At 42.8% G+C, this 6,109-nt stretch overlaps 2 long non-coding RNA genes across 2 annotated transcripts; both read left to right on the top strand.

The window, feature by feature from the left end:
• The first annotated feature begins 55 nt into the window (after positions 1-55).
• Positions 56-5,895, top strand: LOC118159031. The gene is made up of 3 exons (XR_004746975.1): positions 56-66; positions 131-133; positions 5,713-5,895. It is a non-coding gene; the product is annotated as an uncharacterized LOC118159031 (long non-coding RNA).
• Positions 4,568-5,437, top strand: LOC118159030. The gene is made up of 2 exons (XR_004746974.1): positions 4,568-4,983; positions 5,241-5,437. It is a non-coding gene; the product is annotated as an uncharacterized LOC118159030 (long non-coding RNA).
• Positions 5,896-6,109: the final 214 nt, after the last annotated feature.

The raw sequence follows: 6,109 nt of genomic DNA on the forward strand, positions 1-6,109 counted from the left end.
ACGAGGTGCTATAGACTGACTGCAATCCCCATTCCCCCATTCCCCTGTGCTGCTCTGGGGGTGGAGGTGGAAGAAGGCGGATGGGGGAAAGGCGTTTTTGGTTTCTTTCCTTTGTTTCTCACTTCTCTAGCTTGTTAGTAATAGGCAATAAATCTTACTATCTCCCTATGCTGAGTCTGTTTTACCCATGACAATAATTGTTGAGTGATCTCCCTGCCCTCATCTCAACCCTTGAGCTCTTTTCATCATATTTTCTCCCCCTTCCCCTTTGAGGAGGGGGAGTGAGAGAGTGGCTGTGGTGGAGTTTGGCTGCCCACCCGAGTAAAACCACCACAGTTCTTTTTGACGCCCAATGTGGGGCTCAAGGAATTTGAGGTAAGGATGATAGTTGAGAGAAGTAACAGGCAAAACATACACTGGATGTTTTTATGAATGTAATAGTTGTGAAGATTTCAAGAAAATTGTAATTGTGAGAAATATGTTTCATGTTTGTGTGGTGAAGGGACGAGGGGTGGTGTGTGTAAATTGTCTACTCCATTGGTGTTGTGATGATGTTATGCTTATTTTGGTGTGGGGAATTCATTTTCTTTTTGATGTGAGTGAAGTCTGTGAAGACGACTGTAAAGTAAGAATACATTGTGATTATTCTTAAATATGCTTTTCACAGAGGCGAGGAGTGGAATGCAGTGAGTTTACGTGCCAAGGTTTTGGTAGCAGGGGGCCATAGAGGTGGCTTCTGTTAGAAGAATCTAGAAGCTGCCCCATGTAAGATAAGGGCCCCACTGCTGGCCAGAGCCAAGCCAGTAAGTGATGTTGTTTGTGCCTCTGTGAGAGCATATTTGAGACAGGGAAAACAAACAAAACAAAACAAAACAAAACAACCAAAAAAAAAAACAAAACCTGCTGCCACACAACAACTGGGAGAGAGAGAGAAGTGAGAAACAGCCTTGCAAGCACTAAGGTCAGTGAAGAAGGAGGGGGAGAGGTTCTCCAGGCGTCGGAGCAGAAGCCCCCTGCAGCCTGTGGCCTATGTCTCCACCAACTAGCAAAAAAGAAAAACAAACTTTCCTTGGTGTCATGTTTTTTTGGAGAATGCACATAGCAAACTACAGTCTGATTGTAAGCTCGTTCTATCAAGTAACCCATAAGAGAATGATTTAAAATGGGGCCCTGAGCAATGACAAGCCTTTGAACAAATTATATGGGAGACAGCTCGTGCAGTAGCCCTTGGGCCAGTCTGAACAGGACCAGATGTAAAGAAAGTGCTCTATAACGGGCTGGGGAGAATGGCTCCACCTGGAGCCTCTGGCAGAAAGAGCCTGGGGAAACTCGAGGTCAACCCCTAGGGTTTTGGAGTCGGGGATACAGAGGATCCGAGGTTCGCTACACTCCTACCAAAAAGGAGATATTGGCAGCATATGAAGGAGCTGCTTCTGATCTGCTTCAGAAGTGGTCAGTACTGAGCACAGCTCCTCCTGGCACCCTGACTGCTGGTACTAGGCTGGATGTTCAAAGGAAGGGTCCCCTCTACACATCATGCAACTGATGCTACATGGAGCAAGTGGGTTGCACTGATTACTCAGCAGGCTCGAATAGGAAACCCCAGTCGTCCGGGAATCTTGGAAGTGATTATGGACTGACCAGAAGGCAAATACTTTGGGATATCATGGAAGGAGGAGGTGGCCCATGCTGAAGAAGCTCCACTGTACAACAAGCTACCAGGAAATGAGAAGAGATATGCCCTGTTCACTGATGGGTCCTGTCGTATTGTGGGAAAACATCGGAGATGGAAAGCTGCTGTATGGAGTCCTACACGACGAGTCACAGAAGCTGCTGAGGGAGAAGGTGAATTGAGTCAGTTTGCAGAAGTGAAAGCCATCCAGCTGGCTTTAGATATTGCTGAATGAGAAAAGTGGCCGGTTCTCTATCTCTATACTGATTCATGGATGGTAGCAAATGCCTTGTGGGGATGGTTACAGTAATGGAAGCAGAACAACTGGCAGCGCAGGGGCAAACCCATCTGGGCTGCTGCACTGTGACAAGATATTGCTGCCCAGGTAGAGAACCTGGTTGTTAAAGTATGCCATGTAGATGCTCACGTCCCCAAGAATCAGGCCATTGAAGAACATCAAAACAACCAGCAGGTGGATCAAGCTGCTAAGATTGAAGTGGCTCAGGTGGACCTGGACTGGCAACATAAGGGTGAATTATTTATAGCCCGATGGGCCCATGACACCTCAGGCCATCAAGGTAGAGATGCAACATACAGATGGGCTCGTGATCGAGGGGTGGACCTGACCATGGGCACTATAGCACTGGTTATTCATGAGTGTGAAATGTGCAGCAATTAAGGGAGCCAAATGGTCAAAGCCTCTTTGGTATGGAGGACAATGGCTGAAATATAAATATGGAGAGGCCTGGCAGATTGATTACATCACACTCACTCAAACCCGCAACAGCAATGCTTCACCATGGTCCTTCTGCTCCGGCGCCTGGTACACCTCTCCCCCTCCTTCTTCACTGACCTTGGCACCTACAATGCTCTTTTTTACTCGTCTCTCTCTCCCAGCTGCTGTGTGGTGCAGCATTTTTTTTTCCATCTTAAATATGCTCTCACAGAGGTGCAAAAAAACATCACTTATTGTCCTGGCTTTGTCCAGCAGTGGGGTCCTTATCTAACATGGGGCAGTGTCTAGATCCTTCTCACAGAAGCCACCCCTATGGCCCCCTGCTACCAAAATCTTGCCATGTAACCCCACTCCAGGAGGCGGTATGGAGAGGGAGGTGGCAGTCTCTTCTCCTTCGTAACCAATGATAAGTTGCATGGAAATGAGACAAAGTTGTGCCAGGTGAGGTTCAGACTGGATATTAGGAAAAATTTCTTTACTGTGAGGGTGGTTAATCACTGGAACAGGTTTCCTAGAGAGGTGGCTGATGCCCCATTTTTTGAAGGATTTCCCTTCACAAAAATACGTTGTATAAATATTTCCAGTAGAATTTGAAGATCTTAAATTATAATTCTAATCTAGTCAGTGAATAGTCATTTCTCCTTTAAATACTTTTTATTTCCTCTTGTAGATTTACTTTCCAAATTCTGTAATTTGCTTACATGTACAGCCAAACATTCATTCTGAAGGCAATATAAAAAAATTGCCAAATAAAATATATCTATCTTCCTAGAGAGAAACAGGGATTAATGGAAGGCCTTTCTAGGTCTAGTGTTTCTTTAAATGTAGTTCATTATACACTAGGTGAACACTGTAGATTTAAAATACTTTTAAATATTTATCAGAAGTATTTTATTGCCGTGTTCAAATGATACCTGAAGTGCAATCACCTTATTGACAATCTGTTCTGAATGTTCATTTGATTCATGAGAATCCCACAAGCAGAATGACTACCCTTTTTCATTAATGTTTAGTTAAAAAAAAAAAAGGCAGCCTTAATCAGCATGCTGATCGCATCATCAACTAACACAGAATTTACTATTCTGAGCACTTTTTAAAAAAAAATCCCATTACATTTTCTGCTCTCCAATGGGAGTTTTAGTTTTTGAACTGCATGCTTTTGCACCAAATTATCATTTATTACATTTTTACAAAATGTTTTTCAAAGCATGTATGAGAGTTTCAGTACCTATATGCACAAAAGGCATAGGAAAATAGATCTCCAGTTATGATTTCTATTATAAATTCAACAACCATGTAAGGTGCAGAAGGAAACTACTTTGCCAGATTCTAATCTAAGCACTTTAACTTTGCTGAAACATCCCCCTACCATGGAGATGAATGGTGAGTGATTTAGGTGTGCATCTGTTTTGAAGGTGAAGGGATAAGAGAGCAGTATTTTGTTCTATAAATTGGAAGTGATCACTTATCAGGAAAAAAAAAATGGAAAATAAGCCCCTTAGATTTTATTATTGTAAACAGTGCATGAATAAATAAATAAACAAACCTTGGGGGTTACAGAATACAAAACTTATTGCCTGTCCTAAATATAAGGGACTAAAGTTAGGATGTCGGGGGGGTACTCATGGAGGAGGTAAAACCTCAGATATTTTTCTTCAGCCCTGCATACTAAGCTGCACATAATTGTTATATTTAATAATTAAAACACAGGAAAATGTCAGACCCTCAATAAACATGCATCTTTGGATTCCTAATTGCATTCATTGCAAATCTGGGTAATTTTGCATGAGTGACTCTAATGTAGAGCTGAAATTTCCATATAGCACAGTGTGTCCTTGATTCCCTGTGATAATCCTGAACTCAGTGATTGTGTCAGGCACAGTTCTGTATGCTTCAGCAGCTGGTTCATCCCCACCAATGCAAATAAGGCAACTCCTATAATCAAACCTTTTTCAGTCTAAAGTCTGATTGCTGAGGGCAGGTTAAAGCTCTGCATGGTCGATTATCTGCCATGGGGAGGCTTCTGGATTTCTCTCGTGGGGGCTGCCACTGCCCCCCCCCCCCCCCCCCAACCTTGCCATTGAACCCAATACACTGTGGCAGCTAGGTCATTACTGGCCTGTAAAGTATCAGGGATTAAATTAACTAATGAAAATGAAACCCTAAAAGTGATGGGGGTAGAAGGGACTGGGATAACAGTGCCACTTTTGGGGGACACCAAGCTGAGACTAGGGGATAAAATGATCACTGGGCAACTATTGTATGTACCCAAGGCAGGGACTAACTTGTTGGGAAAGGATTTGATAATGAAATTGGGCATTCAAATAGTAAGTTGTTAGACTGGAATAACAGTGTTATTAATGGAGTGCTCTCAGGCCCTGAGAGCAAAGATATATTCACCTCTGACTGGAAAGACCCTGAAGTGGGGTCGGAAGCAACAATACAGATGGACAGTTTTACCTCAGGGGTTTACAGGGCCACCAATTTATTTAGGTAAGTTCTAGAACAGATTTTGAAGCAATTCCAACCTCCCGAGGAGGTATTACTGTTACAAATATGTGGATGATCGTTTATTGTCAGGACAGGAGAAAACAGTTGTGAAGGAAGCCACTAACAAGCTATTCAACTTTCTGGGAAAACAGGGCTTGGAAATACTGAAAAATAAATTACAATATGTAGAAAGAGAAGTCAGGTATTTAAGCCATCTAATGTCTGAGGGAAAACGAAGAATAAATCCAGAGAGGATTAAGGGAATTGTTGAAAACTAAGAAAGAACTAAAAAGTTTAAGAGAAAGGGTTTTTTTTAAGGAATCAGGAGCCACAAAGTCTGAGGGAAAATGGATACTCCCTGATGGGAGAGAAATGATGAATAAAGCACCAATGAGGCAAATATTAACTGTTTTACTTCAAGAGAGTCATTGGGAGGTGCAAGCAATGTGTGATGTTGTGCTAAGAAAGTATGTCTGTGAAGGAATATACACTTTAGTGAAGCAAATATGCAGAGGATGCACCATATGTCAAAAGGTAAAGAGAAAGGTCATCAGTAACCCACTTAGAGGGGGACAGGATCCAGGGATTTTACCTTTCCAAAGTATACAGGTAGACTTTACTGAGTTACCTAAAGTAGGGAGACTTAAGTACTTGGTTGTCCTAATTGACCAGGTGATTGTATGGGTGTAAGCTTTCCCCTTGGTATCTGCCACTGCAAACACGGTGGCTAAGGTACCACTGGAGCAAATAGTCCCTAGATATGGGATAGTTGAAAAAACTGATTCAGATCAAGGAAGTCATTTCGCTTCACAAGCACTGCAAGGGTTAATGCAGTCCTTAGAGATTGAGTGGGATTTTCACACCCCCTGGCACAGCTCCTCTTCTGGGAAGGTGGAGCGAATGAACCAGACATTAAAGAAGCAATTAACTAAATTAGTGTTATAAACCCAACTTCCTTGGGTAAAATGCTTACTCCTACAGGTTCAAAGAGCACCAAGAAAGGATATAGGAATTTCACCATATGAGATGCTGTTCGAATTGCCCTGTCTGGGCAGAAGGGATGAAATACCGCAATTCGAAATGAGAGCGTTTTCTTAAGAACTATATTCTGGGGATGTCCTCTTCTTTGTCATCTCTCAGGACCCGTGGGCTGTTGGCTCAAACCCCACCTTTGGAATTCTCCATTCACTACCATCACCCAGGAAATTGGG

This window comes from Oxyura jamaicensis, unplaced genomic scaffold (genome assembly GCF_011077185.1).
Source record: "Oxyura jamaicensis isolate SHBP4307 breed ruddy duck unplaced genomic scaffold, BPBGC_Ojam_1.0 oxyUn_random_OJ65551, whole genome shotgun sequence".
Taxonomy (NCBI): Eukaryota; Metazoa; Chordata; class Aves; order Anseriformes; family Anatidae; genus Oxyura; species Oxyura jamaicensis.